Here is a 19,682-nt window from a genome sequence, read left to right on the forward strand (position 1 = left end):
CGTGACATGAAGCACGCTGCTCTGGTAAAGGTCAGGTGCAACGCTCTTGTGCAGATAACGATGGAAAGGGAATTGGAAAGTACAGCTATAAGGGATCACGTGGGATTAGAAGACAGAACCTCCCACACCTAAAGAAAGAACCACACCGCTACACCAATAAAACTACTCTCGGTTACCGTCTTAAAGAGGAGACGATTTTTCTGGCTTTTGTAAAGTAGCAAATGCCACAAGAGGCAGGCTTAAAATGGTAAGCAAAGGAAGAAAGCTAGGCTTCTAGACAAGGAAGTTAAGGACTCATCCGGGATTTGAACCCAGGACCTCTCACACCCAAAGCGAGAATCATACCCCTAGACCAACGAGCCAAATACATCAGCTTGTGCTTTCTTTAGCATTTTGAATTTCGCCACTCGAACTTCACTGAGGTGGAGAGCTTGCCTGGTACCTACAACAGCAACTTTGTAAGATAAGTGATACAGGATTAACTCTAAAGGGAGTTTTTAAAAAAGCAGCTTCGTTCAGCATTTCAGGTCCAGACCTCTTGCACCTTAAACCATCATAACACCCCCAAGACCAATGAGCTAAACTGTGGAAACCGGAAGAAGAAAATTGCTTTTCGTCTTCAGGGCTGGTTGGGGATTTTAACCTACTCCTTACAGAATCAGAGATGAATTAAGGTACAGCGCCACAGGGGTATTTCTTGAGAAACACCTCTGTCAGTAATGTAAAGGAAGCTTCTCTGGTAAAGACAATTAACATTGCTTTTGTCAGAACTATTGGGTATAAATAAAGTCCATAAGTATAAGGCCTATATAAGATGTATTAGACATGTGCTGAGTTTTGATGATTTTCAGTGTATAGAAAGACTCTAATCTTTCTTTTGGGTTTTTATATTAAGCAATGTATGAGTGGATTGATTTTTATATCATCAATTTAAATACGTGTGTTGTACTGTATATATATAAGAGTGTGGTCCTTATAGATATATTTAGTTTTAAGGTAAGAATTGAGGTACAAATTTCTATGTCATTTTTAGAATCTCTCCCAGAAGCAAATTAATGATTTCTTTCCTTAAGGTTTTCTTGTATGGAGAAATGTGGACACAGGTGATCATAAACAAACCTTGTCTTTTCCCCAGAACAATGACTTGAGTATGGTCATGTGTATCTTGATTTAATTAGGTCTGGTCAAAAGATTAAGGGATATGGGAGGTGTTTGACCAGATACAAAAGTCATTGTCTATTCAAGATCTCCTCAAGGTTTTGTCTGAAACCTTAGTTAAAATGTATCGCTAGTATATGAAGAAGAGAATATATAGAAAATATAAATGGATGCCTCGATTTTTGTATGGAGTACTAGTGCCATCTAGTGTTAGGGTAACCTAAAGATCTAGGGTGTATTTTCCCTAGAGGGAGGTTCTATTAGTTATAAGTGAGGTCACTAGTTAATGATAAAACTTGGCCAAGCCCTTTCTAAGATAGGATAAAAAGATGGTCTGGGCTGACAGAAGGGATCGATCTATCTCTCTCTCTGACTATCATCATCAAGGGACGATCATCAAGGGACGATCATCAAGGGAAAAGACCAGATCCAGCCCTGACCACCTTTTCAGTCATTGGAGGCAGCCATCTTAGAACCATTGAAACTGATTTCTGCTAGCTGATATTTTGGTATAGTATAACCTTACCTATATTTCATAGGATAATTAAGTAACATAATACATATCTCTATATATATATATATATATATATATATATATATTCAATTAACCATACCTTGTGTATAGTATCTGTTTTGGAATAAGATTGGGGTGTACCTGCAGCATCATCCTGAAAATTAATCCAATACAGGGAGATTAAAAATATACTGGTGAAAACACGGTATTATCTCCAAGGAACTGAATTCAGTTCTAGACCGGTACGGTTGATTATATATATATATAAATATATGTATAGGTAAAAGATAAACCAGATTTGGGTTTAATCGGACATTTGTCGGCTGAGAGAAATCAAGTATTAAATTGATTTAAAATTGAGGGGTATCATTATAAGAAGGCATAATTGTGTATATATATATTCTCAATTATTCTTGACTTTCTCACTATTTTGCATATCATTGATTGAATTTTATTATCACCAATTTTATTATATATATTATTTTGTACTAAAAATTGTATTAATAAATTACATATATATTTTGTCTGTAACTGGATTTTGTCTTCAATTCAATGCAGATCACGAGCTTGTTTTAGCTTGATATTTATGATAATAAATTATAATCTCCTTCATTACAGATTTTAATTTATTCACATAAATAATATAGACTGTCAATCGGAGACAGCATAAATATTCTGACATAATCTGGAGGTCCCACCGAGATCTGCTTGTAATAGAAACAATATTTTGGGGTGCAAAATATATATTTGATAAAAGTTATTGTGGTACTTGTAGTGCAACAAGTAAAAATATGTCTGAGAACAAAAGTGAGGCTGCTGCTGCAGTAGTAAAGACTGATATGCATGATAGAAATACTCAAGAATTAATTGAATATATTGTGATGTGTCATATGCATGACAGGTTGGATATTAAGAGAGAGTTAAAGGATTGGAGGGTTGAATTGGAAAAGAAAGCTGTAGAATATGCAGATGATGTCTGGTCTGATAAATCCCGGTATTGCTGATTATCTCTGTCACATTTCCCAAGCTAAACATAAGAAAGATAAGGATTCATTAATCCTTCAATCTTGGCCTGAATTTGTATATTTAGTTATTGAAATAGCAAAACAATTAGAAAAAGCAAAAAGTAAAAATGTTGAACAGGCATATGAAATTGATAAATTTCAAAAAGACCTATCTGAAATGGCCACGGTTTCTGGTGAATTAGCACAATGGTCTGCTAAATTATCAGAATATAATGACAGAGACAATCAACAGCAAGAAGTAATAAGAACTCTGGAATGGAAATTAAGTCAAGCTACTAATGAACTGTCTAAATGTCAATTGTCTATGGTGGATCTAGATGAGGAATGTAAAAAGTTGTATCAAGACAATAGACATTTACAAACAGAGTTAGGTAACAGGGATCTTGATCATTTACAATTCAGACAGCCTAAGGATTCTAATAGACTGAAGGTAAAATATTCCAGGGGGGAATCAGATGCAGAAAGTAAATATGACAACCCCTTTAATGGAGAAGAGCTAATTTCTTTGGGAGAACATTCTCTTCCTAAATTAAAACCAATTTCACCTCCTAGGTCCTTTAAAAGTTCAGTACAGAGATCTTCTCAACCCATGATAGACACTACTAAAGTGATCAAGTTTCTCAAGGAAACTGTAGGTCAATTTGCTAAAAAGGGATCACCCTCCATAATAAATCATTTGGGAATATATGAGGAGGCCATGAAAACTTTACATTTAGAACAGGACATACAGAAACTTGAATTTATTACCTGGGTATTCGAACCAAAACACCGGTATTTCTTTAATTCCCTTAGAGATATGCGTAGGAATTCTTGGTCAGATGTGGTCGCGGAAATAAAAACTGAATTTGGTCCCTATAAGTCCGCTACTGCTGCAAGGAGGGCCTTATTTACCCTGAAATGTAGACCTAATCAAAGTCCCAGGGAATTTTTGTCAGTCCTCAAAAATGCCTATAGTTTGTCCGAAAAAGATCCCAATTTTGAAGGTAGTGAATTCATCCAGGTTTTTTATGACGCTTTGCCCAATAAAATAAAATTTATTTTGGCCAGGGATTACCATCCTAGAAAAACTCTGGATTGGTTACTCACCGAGAGTACAACTCTGTATGCTGCAATACAAAATTGTGATGAGTCTCCTGATAGAAAATATAAAAGAGCGAGTGAGGAAATAGCAGAAACTCACATAAAAAGAGATCAGGGAAAATTTGAGAGCCCTAAAAGGAGTTATGCTGAAGTGTTGAAAACTTCTAGACCTTCCCAGCCAAATAAAATTCAGCATAGGCCAGATGGGAATAAGGGTCCAAATGTTGCTGAAAAGAACCCAAACCACCAGAAGGAGTTTAGAAATAGACGGTTTCCTCCTTTTCAACGATATAAAAATAATTATTATAGGGGATATCAACGTAGGCCAGAAAGGGCTCAAAGTGGTTCTGAGTCAGACGGTTCTGGGAGGTCACCATCATATCGGTCCCAAAATCAATCTCCCAAAGATTATGGGAGAAAGAGAAGTAGCCTATATGATCGAATGGATCAAATCCAAAATCAGTTTGGTATGTTGATGCAGCGGATGGAGGATTTGTCTAAAACCATCACTGCTAACCCTAAAAATCCTTTTTTAGGGGTAACCCCTCCTGTAGAGAGTCCTCCCCAAATATAAAGGGGGAGAAGCAGGTAAGTATGTCAAATGTTGCAGAGGTTGATGACTTAAATGTGTGTGAAATGGAGCAATCTAATGTAATTGTCTTTCCCCATAAAAGTAATTTAACCCTTACAAGGCCACATGGCAAGGGGGAGGGGAAACCTGTTTGTTCTGTCTTACAGCACACAAAGTCTTCAGCTGCACAGATGAAGGTATACGATCCTGCTAATAAAAGGAAGGAGGAGGAGTCGAGGACCAGTATAACTGCCAAGCAGGAAAACAATTTAAATAATCATTCCAAATATCTTTGTTCCATACAGGAAATAGAAAATAGATATTATGTGAAAGTTGAATTATTTGATAATTTTCCACCAATAATAGCCTTGATGGATACAGGTAGTCAAGCAACTTTATTATCTTTAAAGTACTTCCAACTATTGCAGGATGTATTTTCTAATAGGTATAATTTAAAAAGTTTTAATGCTAACCTAGTAAGTGTCTCAGGCAATGCCCTCAAGGTTTTAGGCAAAGCTTGGCTGGATTTTAAAGTAGGAAACAAAGTAATTAGCCATCCTACATTGATCGTGGATATGCCCATTGATAGATTAATTATTGGCATTGATTTCCTGAAAAGATTAAGCCCAGTTATTGATTTTGTTAATAAGGTGATATGGTCTCAAGTGAGGATGCCCATCAATTATGAACAATCACAATCCTATCACAATAGGCGTAACTGCCATGTGATAGAGGAAAGGCCGGATTCCATTGAGGTACATTTCCGAAATAGCCAAGTCCCTGATGTCTCTTTCCTGCAAACTACTTCAAATTCCACTATAGGTGAACAGGAAGATAACAGCATATGTGTGTCTCCTGAACGAGTAAAAGATGTCTGTTTGGAAGGGGATGTTCTTACAATCCACCTACACCCAGAAACTACTGACCCTACTGAGTTTAATGGTCACGAACAATTCCTAGTGGGAATGGAAAAGGTGGGTAATGAGATGTTCTTCCCAGTACAGGTGAATGACTTAGGAAGAACTAAGAGGGCTAAATTAGATTTGCGCCATGAAAATAGTTATATTAGTAGGGATCTACTAAATCAAGTGGCCCATTCTAAAGTGATTCGATATCCAAATCCACAGGATAATTGGATACATGACTTGGATAATGATTCTGATAATCATAAAATAATTGCGAAATGTATATTAACCATTTCTATTGCAGGAAAATCGGCTACTCATTTATTCCTGGTGCTTGATGAACCCAGATATCCCATGTACATTGGCAACGATATTTTACATCGTTTTGCCATCCATGTGGATATAGTGAATTCCACATTGTGGACAAGATTAAAAGGGAATCCTGATGGTTTTATGGATGAACATGAAGCACTCAAGTCGTCCCAGATACTGCCTTATGCAGTCAGTGTATTAGTACCACGAGATTTAATAATTCCTCCAGGTACTAGTAATTTCCTGTTACCCATTCAGGTATCAAAAGGCCAAAAATTAAAGAATTGTGATGCATTGATATGCCTATCAAACAGAATGCAACAATTAGGTATTTCAGTAAATCATACCCCTATGGTAAATTTACAAACCTTCAAAACCCAAATAATTGTGAATAATGGTATGCCAAATGAAGTCCATTTGTCTAAAGACACTTTCATTGGTATGGCATTAGATTCAGATTATTATACGTTTGGGTTTCAGAATGTAATTATTGGCCTAATACCTGAATCGTATCTAACAGAAGAACAATTGGTTGAACAAACATTTTATTCTTCTCCTGAAGGATTGTTCACCATTAGTTCAGTATATCCTTTTAATCTTGAAGAAGGTACCTGCAAGGTAGAGGAATCTTCCCTTACCTTTGATCATACAATCAATGAGCAGAAAGCCCAGGAATATCATGAGTTTGCTGAAAAAGCAGGTAAGTCAAATCATGACCTCACTGACAGGTTGGAGGAAACCTATGAAATAGGTCAACCAGAAGTTTTCCCATGGTTTATGGAAATGGTCCAGCAACAAATCTCATTAGCTGATGGATGCTCCAATGACCCAGAGCGACAACAACTAAAGGAAGTTCTCCTAGAATTCAAGGATATCTTTGCTAAAGATTCCTTTGATTGTGGTCTGACTGACATACACATTGCCAGGATTCAGACTGATCCTGAGGCACCTCCTGTTTATATCAAGCAATATCGTCTTCCACTAGCTTGTTACGACTCGCTAGCGGAAATAATTCGTAATCTCAAAGAGAGAGGTATTATAAGACCAGTGCACAGTTCTTATAATAATCCTATTCTTGGAATTCTTAAACCGAATGGTCAATGGCGTTTATGTGCTGATCTTCGTCAGCTAAATAAACGTGTATATATGTCCGGCTGGCCCGTGCCATATATAGACCAATGCTTGGTACAAATGCAAGGCGCTAGGATCTTTACCACCTTAGATTGCGCTCAGGGATATTGGACCATTAAAGTGAGTCCAGAAGACCAATACAAATTGGCCTTTGTGTTTCTTTGGATAGGACCGCGCTACCTCTGGAATCACAGAGAATCCACAATCGAAGCCAGCAAGATATTCACAAGCATGGGAAGCAAACAGGCCAGTCAAAACCTCTCCTCCTCTCCTTTCCAGGCTTCTATGGAACACCAAAATTGCATCCAATAGTGAAGTACCGTCATGCAAGTCGGAGTAAAAACGGTTTTATTATACTCACAATGCACACGTATAAACAAGCAGTATACAATGGATCAAAATCACCCGACCCGGGTTTCGCTCGGTTGAGCTTCGTCAGGGTATTCATCCCACCCACTTCAGGGCGGTCTTATAACGGTCAGGTTGGTTTGCACCCGCCTACCCACACACATATGATCCAATCAATGGTAAATTAAATCATGCACATATACATCCTTTTAAAACAATATAAAATGCATAAAATACAAATACATAAAATACATAAAACAAGGACATCTCAAAATGAATCTATCATATGTCAGTATATAATCACTTGTGGCGATCTATGCCTACTTCTATACTGTCAGTTCCGTTCATGCTACTTCCTCTTTACTATACTCTAAACCTCCCAACCAATCACAGACCACATTATCCTTCACCCTCTTTTCTCCATTCATAAAAAATGGCAACACCCCCATACACATGATATCTCTTAGCCAGTCACAGATCAAATACGCCTAGGCCCGCCCTACTTCATTCATAAAAACAGCAACTCCCCCATATCACATGGTGCTGTCCAGCCAATCCAGTTCTACAACCTCGGAAGGTCCTTGCTCGATACAACACCACACTCACAGGTCCTAGATCAATCACGAACACTTCGTCGCTTCAGGTAGACAAGGTTTTAAGTCAAACTCCACATTCAGACCTTTGGTTGTAGCGTTCCCAGTTTGTATATCCATTCCACCTCACGTTTATTAATCTGTTTTACTCCATCCCCTCCACGCCAGTGGGGCTTAACTTGTTCCAACCCCACAAAGAACAAACCACTCGGATTTTTTTGGTGCACCAATTTAAAGTGCATCGAAACACTATGGGTCTCCAACCCCTTCTAATGTTCCTCACATGCTCCTGAATTCTTACTTTGAGCTTCCTAAGTGTACGTCCCACATATTGGAGTCCACATGGGCACTCCAACATGTAGACCACCCCTACATTCTCACAAGTAATTTGCCCCTTAATTTTTATATCCACATTTTTTCCATTAGAGTGCCACAGATTGAGTATGCATTTTTTTGTCTTCCCTTTTCCGATTTTTACATGGCAAACAGAATCCACACAGCTAAACGTATTCCCTTTTGTTATCTTCTCTTGATGGTTGGAACTATGTACTAACTTAGTACGCAAACATGGAGCCTTTTTGAAAATAACTACCGGTTTTTGTGGAATATCCTTCCCCAGCACAGGGTCATTTTTTAAGGTGGACCAATTTTTCCTAATGGCATCCTTTATCAAACCAGCCTGCGTATTATATTGGGTTAAAAAGGAAAAGCGGAAATCTTTCTCAATCACCACCTTTTTCTTCTTCCCTTCAACTTCTTCCTCTATCATCCTGCTGCATTCGGCTAGTTCATCTGCCTGATATCCTTTCTCCCTGAACCGTTCTTTAATGACCTCACTTTGTATTCTAAAATCCTCCACTTTGGTACAATTCCTAAAGACCCTCTTAATTTGTCCCTTAGGAATATTTTTCAGCCACGGTGTATGGTGGCAGCTGGAGGTGTCTATGTAGCCATTAACATCCGTCTCTTTGAAGAAAGTTTTAGTTTTAAGCTGGGTACCCTCCACAAAAAAGTGTCAGATCCAAAAAATCTACGGAGGTATCACTGACTGTACTAGTGAAGGATAAATTCCATTGATTGTCATTTAACTCCTCGATGAAATCTAAAAGGCCCTGTTTTCTCCCCCTTCCACAGGACCAGACAATCATCGATAAATCTCCTCCATGTTATCAATTCTCCAGCTTCCATGATCTTATTCAACACGGGTGTGATAGTGGCACTTTCCCAGGGACCCCATAAAAATATTAGCGAAAACTGGGGGCGAATTTTCGCCCCCATCGCTGTACCGGTCCGCTGCAGGTAATGTTGCTCCTTGTACCAAAAATAATTGTGACTCAAACAGAAATCAACACACTCCAAAATAAATAAGCCCTGTTGTTGGGTCATCAGGGGATCATTATTCAGAGCGTGTTCGATCGCCTTGAGTCCCAGTTCTTTAGGGATCACTGTATATAATGAGGCCACATCAATAGTGGCCAGCCACATATTGGCAGGACAATCGCCAAAATCTTTAACAAGCTGCAGGACGCTTCCAGTGTCCTTTAAGAAAGATGGCATCAACGGGACATATTTCTGGAGGAAAAAATCCACATATTCCCCCAGTCGGCTGGTCAATGAATTAATGCCAGAAACAATCGGCCTGCCCGGCGGATTGGTCTTACTCTTATGGATTTTAGGCAAAAAATATATAACAGGGGTGACTGGGTGTTTGTTATTTAAATAATCCATTCCTTTTTATTAATGATCCCTTCTTTGAAGCCCCTAGTCAACAACAAATCAAGTTTAACCTGAAACTCCAAAGCGGGATTTTTCTTGAGTGTCTGGTATGTTCCCACGTCTGCCAAAAGTCTGGACATTTCCCTCTCATACATATCTACATCCATAATAACAACTCCCCCCCCCTTATCCGCCGGTTTTATCACTGTTTTCTTATTATTCTCAAGTTGTTTCAAAGCAAGTCTCTGTTCTGGTGTTAAGTTCTGTCTCCTCGGTTTAGCGCCAATTCCCTCAATTTCCTTTAGGACTCCCCTTTTGAAGGCCTCTATGCATTCATTTTCCTTATTCTTCGGCAAAAATGGGATTTCTCCTTAAGTTGACTATGTACAATGCTGCCTTCCTCCTCAAAATTTCTACATGGGGCCTGGTTAGTTAAACAATATTTGGCTATGTTAAGCTTGCGTACAAATTTATGCACATCTAAAAAGGCCTCAAATTTGTTGATCCCAACAGTGGGGGCAAACTTCAGGCCTTTTCCCCAAAACCTCTTTTTCAGATTGAGTCAAGAATGTGAGCTAAGATTAAAAATACCCACTATATCCCCCTGCTTTTTTGGGGGTTGGGCTTGTGTTTCTTTCCCCCTCGTTTTCCTCTACATGGCCTCTTTTTTGTGGGGTGGCCCTGTTTCCCTGTCACAGGCCTCTGAACGCCCCTCATTGCCTGATGGGGAAAATTCTGTTTATCTGTAGTGCAACTACGCTCCACATTTATTGGTTCCCTTTCTTCTATTTTATTTATCTGTGCACTCGGTTGGGGAACTTTTTCCCAATTCTCATAATTCCTAACATATGGGGGGTTGGAGTAATTTCTTTTCCATAATAGTTATTTCTTCGAGGAGGATAATAACCTCCTTGTTGCGGTGGATAATGGTTCCTATTATTGTTAAAATTCTTATAATACTGTGGTCTATATTGCCCATATGGCGCTCCCCGATATTCTGGATCCTGATAGGTATTCACCCACGGTTGTGGTCTATAGTTGTTACAACCATCTCTCTGATTATATCTATAATCATCATCTCTACCTTTGTGGTCCCTTATAATAATTATTATTACTTCCTGTTCCTTTTGTCTGCAAATTTCTTTGGTTACCCGTGCTATATTCCTGTGTCGGTAAACCCATATCTTTATCTCTCGGTTTCTCTATTGCGCTTTTCTGTTCCTCCATTTTCACTTTCCACTTATAGATTCTGTTGTTCTTATAATCATTACATGTTTTAAAAAACTTTTCTGTTTTTTTGCAATCACATCTTTCTCTACTTTCATTATAGCATTCTTACTTTTCTCACATAAAAAAACATAATTTTCTTGATCCTTGAAAGGTTCCAGCTTACTCTGCAGGGAATCTATATTATCCTTAATCATTTTCAATCTATTTTTCCTCTTTAGGATAATAAAACGCATGGCTCTAAGCCGCAATCATTCATTAGTTGTTCCCATTCTCCTAAATCACCTGGGTCATCTGAATTTAATGGTAATTGCCATCTCAAACCTTCAGGTATTTTCCCTTCACAAAGGTATTTCTCCAGAGATGCGATGTCCCAGGTGATTCTGAGTTCTCTGATCAGGTCTCGCTCCAAATCAGAGAAGAGAACCTCCAACACATTAGTCGTTTGCAAATCCTCCTTTACAGAGAATGCTGTTTCTATATCAAACCGCAGATTAGCTCTAAAATCAAATATATCCATCTTGCAGCGTACTTGAAGCAAAACCCACAACAAACAATTTATAAAAATAAATAAATAAGCCTCAAAAATACGTTGCTTGGTGGTGTCGCAGGTCCCGACGGTGAAGTGGGTACAGTTCACACAGGTAAAAGTGTTTCTTTGGATAGGACCGCGCTACCTCTGGAATCACAGAGAATCCACAATCGAAGCCAGCAAGATATTCACAATGCATTTTATATTGTTTTAAAAGGATGTATATGTGCATGATTTAATTTACCATTGATTGGATCATATGTGTGTGGGTAGGCGGGTGCAAACCAACCTGACCCGTTATAAGACCGCCCTGAAGTGGGTGGGATGAATACCCCTGACGAAGCTCAACCGAGCGAAACCCGGGTCGGGTGATTTTGATCCATTGTATACTGCTTGTTTATACGTGTGCATTGTGAGTATAAAACCGTTTTTACTCCGACTTGCATGACGGTACTTCACTATTGGATGCAATTTGGTGTTCCATAGAAGCCTGGAAAGGAGAGGAGGAGAGGTTTTGACTGGCCTGTTTGCTTCCCATGCTTGTGAATATCTTGCTGGCTTCGATTGTTGGATTCTCTGTGTATCCAGAGGTAGCGCGGTCCTATCCAAAGAAACACTTTTACCTGTGTGAACTGTACCCACTTCACCGTCGGGACCTGCGACACCACCAAGCGAACGTATTTTTGAGGCTTATTTATTATTTTTACAAATTGGCCTTTACTTTTGGTAAAGAACAGTTTGCCTGGACTAGACTACCGTTTGGGTACATAAATTCAGGTCATAATTTGCGGTGTTTTTACATAAGGCTATGCCTGATGCCACAGAAAGAGGAAACTTAACTTATGTAGATTACATTTTGATGAAAAGTACCTCATTTGACCAACATATCCAAGAAATTAGACATGTACTGAATCAGTGAAAGAGGCAGGTGTGAAAATTTCTTTACAGAAAGCCCAGTGGTGTCGAACCAAGGTAAATTTCCTTGGACATGAGGTTACCTGTGAAGGCCTGAATCCCCAGAAGAAAAAGGTGGAGGCTGTGATGAAATCTAAAACGCCTACCAATATCAGTGAATTAAGATCATTCCTGGGAATGATGAATTACTCCCGTAAATTCATTGATAACTATGCTGAGATCAGTAAACCGTCGCTGACATTGTTAAAGAAAGGTGTACCCTGGACATGGGGGGAGGATCAGGAACAAGCTATGTCTGAGCTTAAAAGGAGACTCACCCAAGCCCCATGTCTAGCTTATCCAGAGGGGGGTAAACCCTTTTAATCTGGAAACTGGTTTTACGAATCTTAGTATTAGTGCTGTCCTATGCCAAAAACAGGATAAATTGCATAAAGTTATAGCTTATGCAAGTAAATCCCTGTCACCAGTCGAAATAAAGTTTAGCGACTGTGAAAAAGCTTTACTAGCCACAGTCTGGGCACTTCAAAACTTTAGAAGTTTTGTACAGGGTGAGAAAATCATTGTTGAAACGGCCCATCAACCCCTACAATATCTACAGAGTGATAAAAATTAGGGATGGTAACTTGTCCTAACAGCAGGATCACTGCTTGGACCCTTGTCTTTACAAGGATGGCCGTTGAGGTTCGGTACAAGCAAAATAAAAGGTCAGTAGCCCAAGGACTTGCAGAACTGCATAATTGCGCCGCTCCTTCTCATATAGAAGAGCTGATAGATGATTTTCCTAGAGGAACAAAAATCCTCCCCTTACAAAGTGTATGACGAAGACTATTGCTCTCTACTCCCCTGTGCGTACATAGATGGTTGTGCTTACCACACCACTATAGAGGATGAAAGAAAACTAGTGGCAGGAATTGGCATTACTTGGATAAATGCGTGCCCGATTATTTCAATAGGTTACAGTATTGGTGCTAAGAGTAGCCAGGTAGCCGAATTAGCAGCTGTCTACCAAACTGTTAAAATTGCTATAGAGCACAATATAAAGGAATTCGTCATAGTTACTGATTCAAATTATGTGCGGAACAGTTTTGTAGAATACATGCCCACATGGAAGAGGAGTCACATGTTACGGTCCAATAACAAACCAGTGAAACACGCCAAGTTGTTTTGTACCATAGATGAGCTGGTCCGACATAATGATCTAACCATTTATTGGAAAAAGACTAAAGGTCATTCCAAAACCCAAAATAAAGATAAAGAGGGTAATGACCTAGCTGATAAACTAGCCAAACAAGGAGCCATAAATGGGGATCATGTGAATATAGATCATTTACTAGAGATGATTCCCGTTGACGCTATCACTAGACAACAGGCTAAGGCCCAAACTGAAAATAGTGTAGATCAATGGAGCCAAGAATCTTCTAGTGAAGATCTGATCAAAAGCCAGAAGGAAGATCAATATTGGGGAATCTTCTATAAGCATATTGAGGATCCTAATAATATCCTGTATCGGAGGATAATTATACCCAAAAAGAAGACCTCCGATTACTTATGAAATCTCAATCCAAATTTAGTATCAAGATAGGTTATTAATGAGAACCTCTAAAAATGGTATTCAGCAGTGGGTAGTTCCTACTACATTTAGAGGTTTAATGTTACAGCATGCCCATGATGCCCCTACAGCTGGTCATCGTGGAGAAAAGTAATACCACCTATGAGTCACTAGTGATTAAGGCCTACTGGCATCATATGTTAAAGGATGTCACAGTTATTGTCAAGGTTGTTTTGTATGTGCGCAATTTCAACCTCAAGGTCCTAAACATCGTGCTCCACTTCAGAAGAAAAGGTTTTTCATTACCCTGGTCTGACATCCAAAGCGATTTTATTGGTCCTGTTAACCCGGTCATCCCGAGGGAATAAATACATGTTGACCGTCACTTGTGTGTTTACAAAATGGGTAGAGTGTCTACCGGCCCGTAATAACACAGCCGAGACCTGCGCATTTTTGTTGATTAACCATGTATTTTCCAGATTTGGGTTACCGTTAAGGATTGATTCAGACCGTGGATCACACTTTGTAAGTGAGGTAATGGCGAAAATGTGGAAGATGTTGGGTGTGAAGAGAAAATTACACATTGCTTATCATCCAGCATCTAGCGGATCTGTTGAGCGCTATAACCAGTCTATTGTCAACATCCTTAAGAAATATGTTAAGGAGTCGGGTAAAGACTGGGATATAAGGTTACCATTAGTACTCATGGCCATTAGAGCTACTCCAAGCAGGGCTACCCAGATGTCACCTTTTGAGCTCATGATGGGGAGAAAAATGGTACTTCCTCAACATCTGTTGTATCGCACATCAGATCATAACCTGATCAAGTATCTTCAACACGCGTTTGCTTTCGCGCAGAAGAATCTTGAGAAAGCCGCCGTAAGTAACAAAACTTATTATGACTTGAAAACTACCAAAAAGGAATATGAGGTAGGAGATAGAGTGTATCTCTATAACTTTGCCCGGGATCGGGTAAAAGAAAGAAAATTTTTCCCATCATGGAAAGGTCCGTATGATGTAATTGAGAAAATATCACCTATAGTTTATAAGGTGAAAATTAATACCAAAGATGGGTTCATCGAGAAATGGGTCCATGTAAATCAATTACGAGTATGTCATCCGAGATCACAACTGAGAATCATAGAAGATGACGCTGAATAAGAGAATGAATAAGAATTGCGTTAATCTGATTTCTCTCAGTTCACAGATGTTCCGATTCTGGTGTTTCCTTGCAAAGCATTTTTACATAGCAACGCCAGGGAAACTGTATATCTCGAAAGATTAAAGAATATCTATTCATACTTTCATTTTCTTTTATAAAAAAAGGACGGGCGGAACCAGACGTGATTCATGGCGATGATGTTGACAACAAAGTTACAGATATGGTGCGGATGGTGTTGATCCGAGAGGTCCAATTGAAGACGGAACTAATCATCAACCCGAATCTACAGCCGTGTTTCAGATGTCCCAAGATTGGGAATGATGGCAAAGAAGATTTTTACTTCAAGAATCTTTGCGAAATTGGATCCAAGGACATTCATTGGATGAAGATACCGGATATCACCATTTTAGCTTGGGAAAGGAACCAAATTGGTACATTATGCATGGGGACAAAGTCACAGCAATAATGGCATGATTGGTGCCAAGTTTTGCATATTCTTACATGCTAAAACCATTGGACACAGGGTCTCTGTGACAATATACTTTTCCGGGATTGACTATATGATGCGACGGATAAAATATTGATGAACATGAAAATTCTTCCGACCTTCTCCCAGTTGGGTCTTAAGGGGATCCTTGACTAACGTGGGAAGAAGGGGGGGGGGGATTTGTCAGAACTATTGGGTATAAATAAAGTCCATAAGTATAAGGCCTATATAAGATGTATTAGACATGTGCTGAGTTTTGATGATTTTCAGTGTATAGAAAGACTCTAATCTTTCTTTGGGGTTTTTATATTAAGCAATGTATGAGTGGATTGATTTTTATATCATCAATTTAAATACGTGTGTTGTACTGTATATATATAAGAGTGTGGTCCTTATAGATATATTCAGTTTTAAGGTAAGAATTGAGGTACACATTTCTATGTCATTTTTAGAATCTCTCCCAGAAGCAAATTAATGATTTCTTTCCTTAAGGTTTTCTTGTATGGAGAAATGTGGACACAGGTGATCATAAACAAACCTTGTCTTTTCCCCAGAACAATGACTTGAGTATGGTCATGTGTATCTTGATTTAATTAGGTCTGGTCAAAAGATTAAGGGATATGGGAGGTGTTTGACCAGATACAAAAGTCATTGTCTATTCAAGATCTCCTCAAGGTTTTGTCTGAAACCTTAGTTAAAATGTATCGCTAGTATATGAAGAAGAGAATATATAGAAAATATAAATGGATGCCTCGATTTTTGTATGGAGTACTAGTGCCATCTAGTGTTAGGGTAACCTAAAGATCTAGGGTGTATTTTCCCTAGAGGGAGGTTCTATTAGTTATAAGTGAGGTCACTAGTTAATGATAAAACTTGGCCAAGCCCTTTCTAAGATATGATAAAAAGATGGTCTTGGCTGACAGAAGGGATCGGTCTATCTCTCTCTCTGACTATCATCATCAATGGACGATCATCAAGGGACGATCATCAAGGGAAAAGACCAGATCCAGCCCTGACCACCTTTTCAGTCATTGGAGGCAGCCATCTTAGAACCATTGAAACTGATTTCTGCTAGCTGACATTTTGGTATAGTATAACCTTACCTATATTTCATAGGATAATTAAGTAACATAATACATATCTACATATATATATATATATATATATATATATATATATATATATTCAATTAACCATACCTTGTGTATAGTATCTGTTTTGGAATAAGATTGGGGTGTACCTGCAGCATCATCCTGAAAATTAATCCAATACAGGGAGATTAAAAATATACTGGTGAAAACACGGTATTATCTCCAAGGGACTGAATTCAGTTCTAGACCGGTACGGTTGATTATATATATATATATATATATATATATATATATAAATATATGTATAGGTAAAAGATAAACCAGATTTGGGTTTAATCGGACATTTGTCGGCTGAGAGAAATCAAGTATTAAATTGATTTAAAATTGAGGGGTATCATTATAAGAAGGCATAATTGTGTATATATATATATATATATATATATATATTCTCAATTATTCTTGACTTTCTCACTATTTTGCATATCATTGATGGAATTTTATTATCACCAATTTTATTATATATATTATTTTGTACTAAAAATTGTATTAATAAATTACATATATATTTTGTCTGTAACTGCATTTTGTCTTCAATTCAACGCAGATCATGAGCTTGTTTTAGCTTGATATTTATGATAATAAATTATAATCTCCTTCATTACAGATTTTAATTTATTCACATAAATAATATAGACTGTCAATCGGAGACAGCATAAATATTCTGACACTTTCCTACAGATAATGATTGCAAGGGAACACAAAATTGCACTTTTTAGGGCTCGTGCAGGATATGAATCTGGGACCGCTCACACCGAAAGTAAAAAATCGCACCTCTAGAGCAACTACCCTACTTTCCCTCACTTTCTCCAGGCGGGTAAGATTTTCTCTCTTTTGTAAACCTCCAAATTCCACAGGGTGGCTTATTATGGAAAAAACTAACAATAGGTGTATTAGGGTGTTTCATTTTTCCAAGGATGTGATTTTCATATGACTTTGCTTACGCCCGAGTCTCAGTGATGTAAAAGATATATATGCCAAATTTCAAGAAAATTGGATAATGTTTAGGGGTTGCACATATTGATCCCTTTTATTACTACTCTCACTCCTGTACCTAGGCGGTTGGTCTAAAAACGACTTCAGTTTCAGAGTCCCAGGGGCTCTGTATCAAGCAAGGTGGAAGGAAAAGGCAATATATGCACTTAAAATTGTCCTCTTCACTAAACAGTTGAATATTCCTCAACGAGAATTGAAAGGAATGAAACGGGTTGCACATTTTGTCAGGCTCATATTTGTTCGCTTTTTGCACCAGGCAATTGTAAGTCGATGGGCTCCAAAGAATTATTTGGATATGCTACAGCTTCTGAGCACTTACCCAGATGTAGATGTAAAAAAAAGTGCGCTCATAGTTGCTAAGAGACACATTTGGTTTTGCCTATCATACCACCTATTAATCTTAGTGTCGAGTTTTAATATTATTTTAAGCTTGGGATTTCTAGTGTTCCCAATAAAAGTAATTAACATTGAAAAATCATATTTTTTAAATACTTTTACAATACTGATCAAAGTGTGCAACCTCTAAATATTATACAATCTTCTTGAAATTTGGCAAATATATCTTTTACATCACTGAGACTCGGCGCGTAAGCAAAGTCTGCAAAAAGTTTATATTTTATTTTCTTTTCATTACAAAATGAAACACCCTAAGGTGTATATGGGGTATGATTCTCGCTCAGGGTGCGAGCAAAGAGCCAAAGACAGCACTTGAAGTTTTTAATATCTTTCCGAGTTTCACCACTCAAAATTGGCTGACATGTGCAGCGCTTGCTTGGTACATACCAAACCAATTACCTAAGAGAAGAATCACAAGTGAACCGCAAGAGGGGATTTCAATAGAAGGGGTTCGAGTGGGATTTGCAGTCGGGACCTCTCATACCCTTAGAACGAATCAGAATCATACCCATAGACCAACGAGCCTTGCTCTGCTTATCCGCTTGAGGGACATAAGGTTTTCTTTCATGTGTCAACATGCAAATGCCAAAAGGGGAAGGCTTATTTGTTTTAAAATAGTTTTTATTTATTTTACAACAATAAGGACGTACAATCTTTACTTGCCCTACAAGGGCGCCAATATAAGGATGCATCTGATATAGTACAATCAAATAAGAAAAATCAGATCTCAGAAAAACAGACAAAAAGAGGAGAGGGGCATAGGAAGGTCCGAGGGAAGGAAAAGGATGGGGGTGGGGGGGGGAAGCTTCCATTTTGTTTCCTAATGGTAGGACTTGTTCCAAAGAGTTAATGCAATGATACCTTTGATGTTCACGAGAACCATAAAGCTATGCCCTTCAGTTCGGAAAGCCCCTATAATTCTTCCAAGGTTGCCAAATCGCCTCAAATCTGTGTGGTGTTCGGGCTTCCCAGTGAGCTATCTGCTCAAGGCGGTACAGTTGATCGCACCTATTGATCCACTGTTTTATTGGGGGTATCTCAGTCTTTTTCCAGTAAACTGCAATGAGTATTCTGGAAGCTGCCAGTAAAATCTGACTCAACTTTTGCGTATCTCTAGGGCACCTGAGATCCCCGAACACCCCAAAGAGACACACCTTCGGAGTGGCTGGAAATGGCATCTTACAGATCTCAGATAAGACCTTACATATCTTACGCCAGTAGGAAGTAATCTTAGTGCAATTCCACCATAAATGGATGTGAGTTCCTACTTCCTGTTCACATCTCCAACAGTTTGGGCTGCATTCAGGGAACATGCGGATAATTCTTTGTGGTGTATAGTACCACTGAGTAAGTACTTTATAGCTATTCTCTTGTAGTTTGACACACCTGGACACCCCATGAGGAGCCTTCAAAACACTAAGTATTTCCTTCGCTGAAAACTGAATACTCAACTCGCTCTCCCATTTTGATATGAAAGGAAATTTGTCTGGGCGCGATAGGGCCAAAAGCAGGCTATATAGTTTAGATACCTTACCCTTTGATTCTTTTACCTGCAGAGCCATTTTTAAAAAAATGGATTTTTCTTAAGGTACACTAAGACTTTTAAGGTGGGACTTCATAGAGTGAATAAAATGTGCTTTTTGGAAGTTTGAAAGGCATGCTACCGTAGGCTGTTTCCCCAGATCTTCGAAAGTTGGAACATCATTATCTGGGCATAGCGCTAAAACCGGAGTGGTAATAGCTTTGGCTCTGTCCGATATGGTTTCCCAGAACTGGGATGAGGAGTGGCAAAGTACATCTTGAACCTGCATTAGGGCGACATAATTAGTTAATAAATGCTTTTTCCATTTAGAGTCTTTCCACATGTCCAAAGCAGGGGCGTAGCTATAGGGGGTGCAGAGGTAGCAGTCGCTACCG

The 19,682-nt window shown here is 38.6% G+C and overlaps 1 non-coding gene across 1 annotated transcript; it reads right to left on the reverse strand.

The window, feature by feature from the left end:
• Window positions 1–290: 290 nt before the first annotated feature.
• Window positions 291–362, reverse strand: TRNAP-UGG. Its single transcript has one exon. It is a non-coding gene; the product is annotated as a tRNA-Pro (tRNA).
• Between the last annotated feature and the right edge of the window lie 19,320 nt (window positions 363–19,682).

Source organism: Bufo bufo, chromosome 6, assembly GCF_905171765.1.
Source record: "Bufo bufo chromosome 6, aBufBuf1.1, whole genome shotgun sequence".
In the NCBI taxonomy this organism is placed as follows: Eukaryota; Metazoa; Chordata; class Amphibia; order Anura; family Bufonidae; genus Bufo; species Bufo bufo.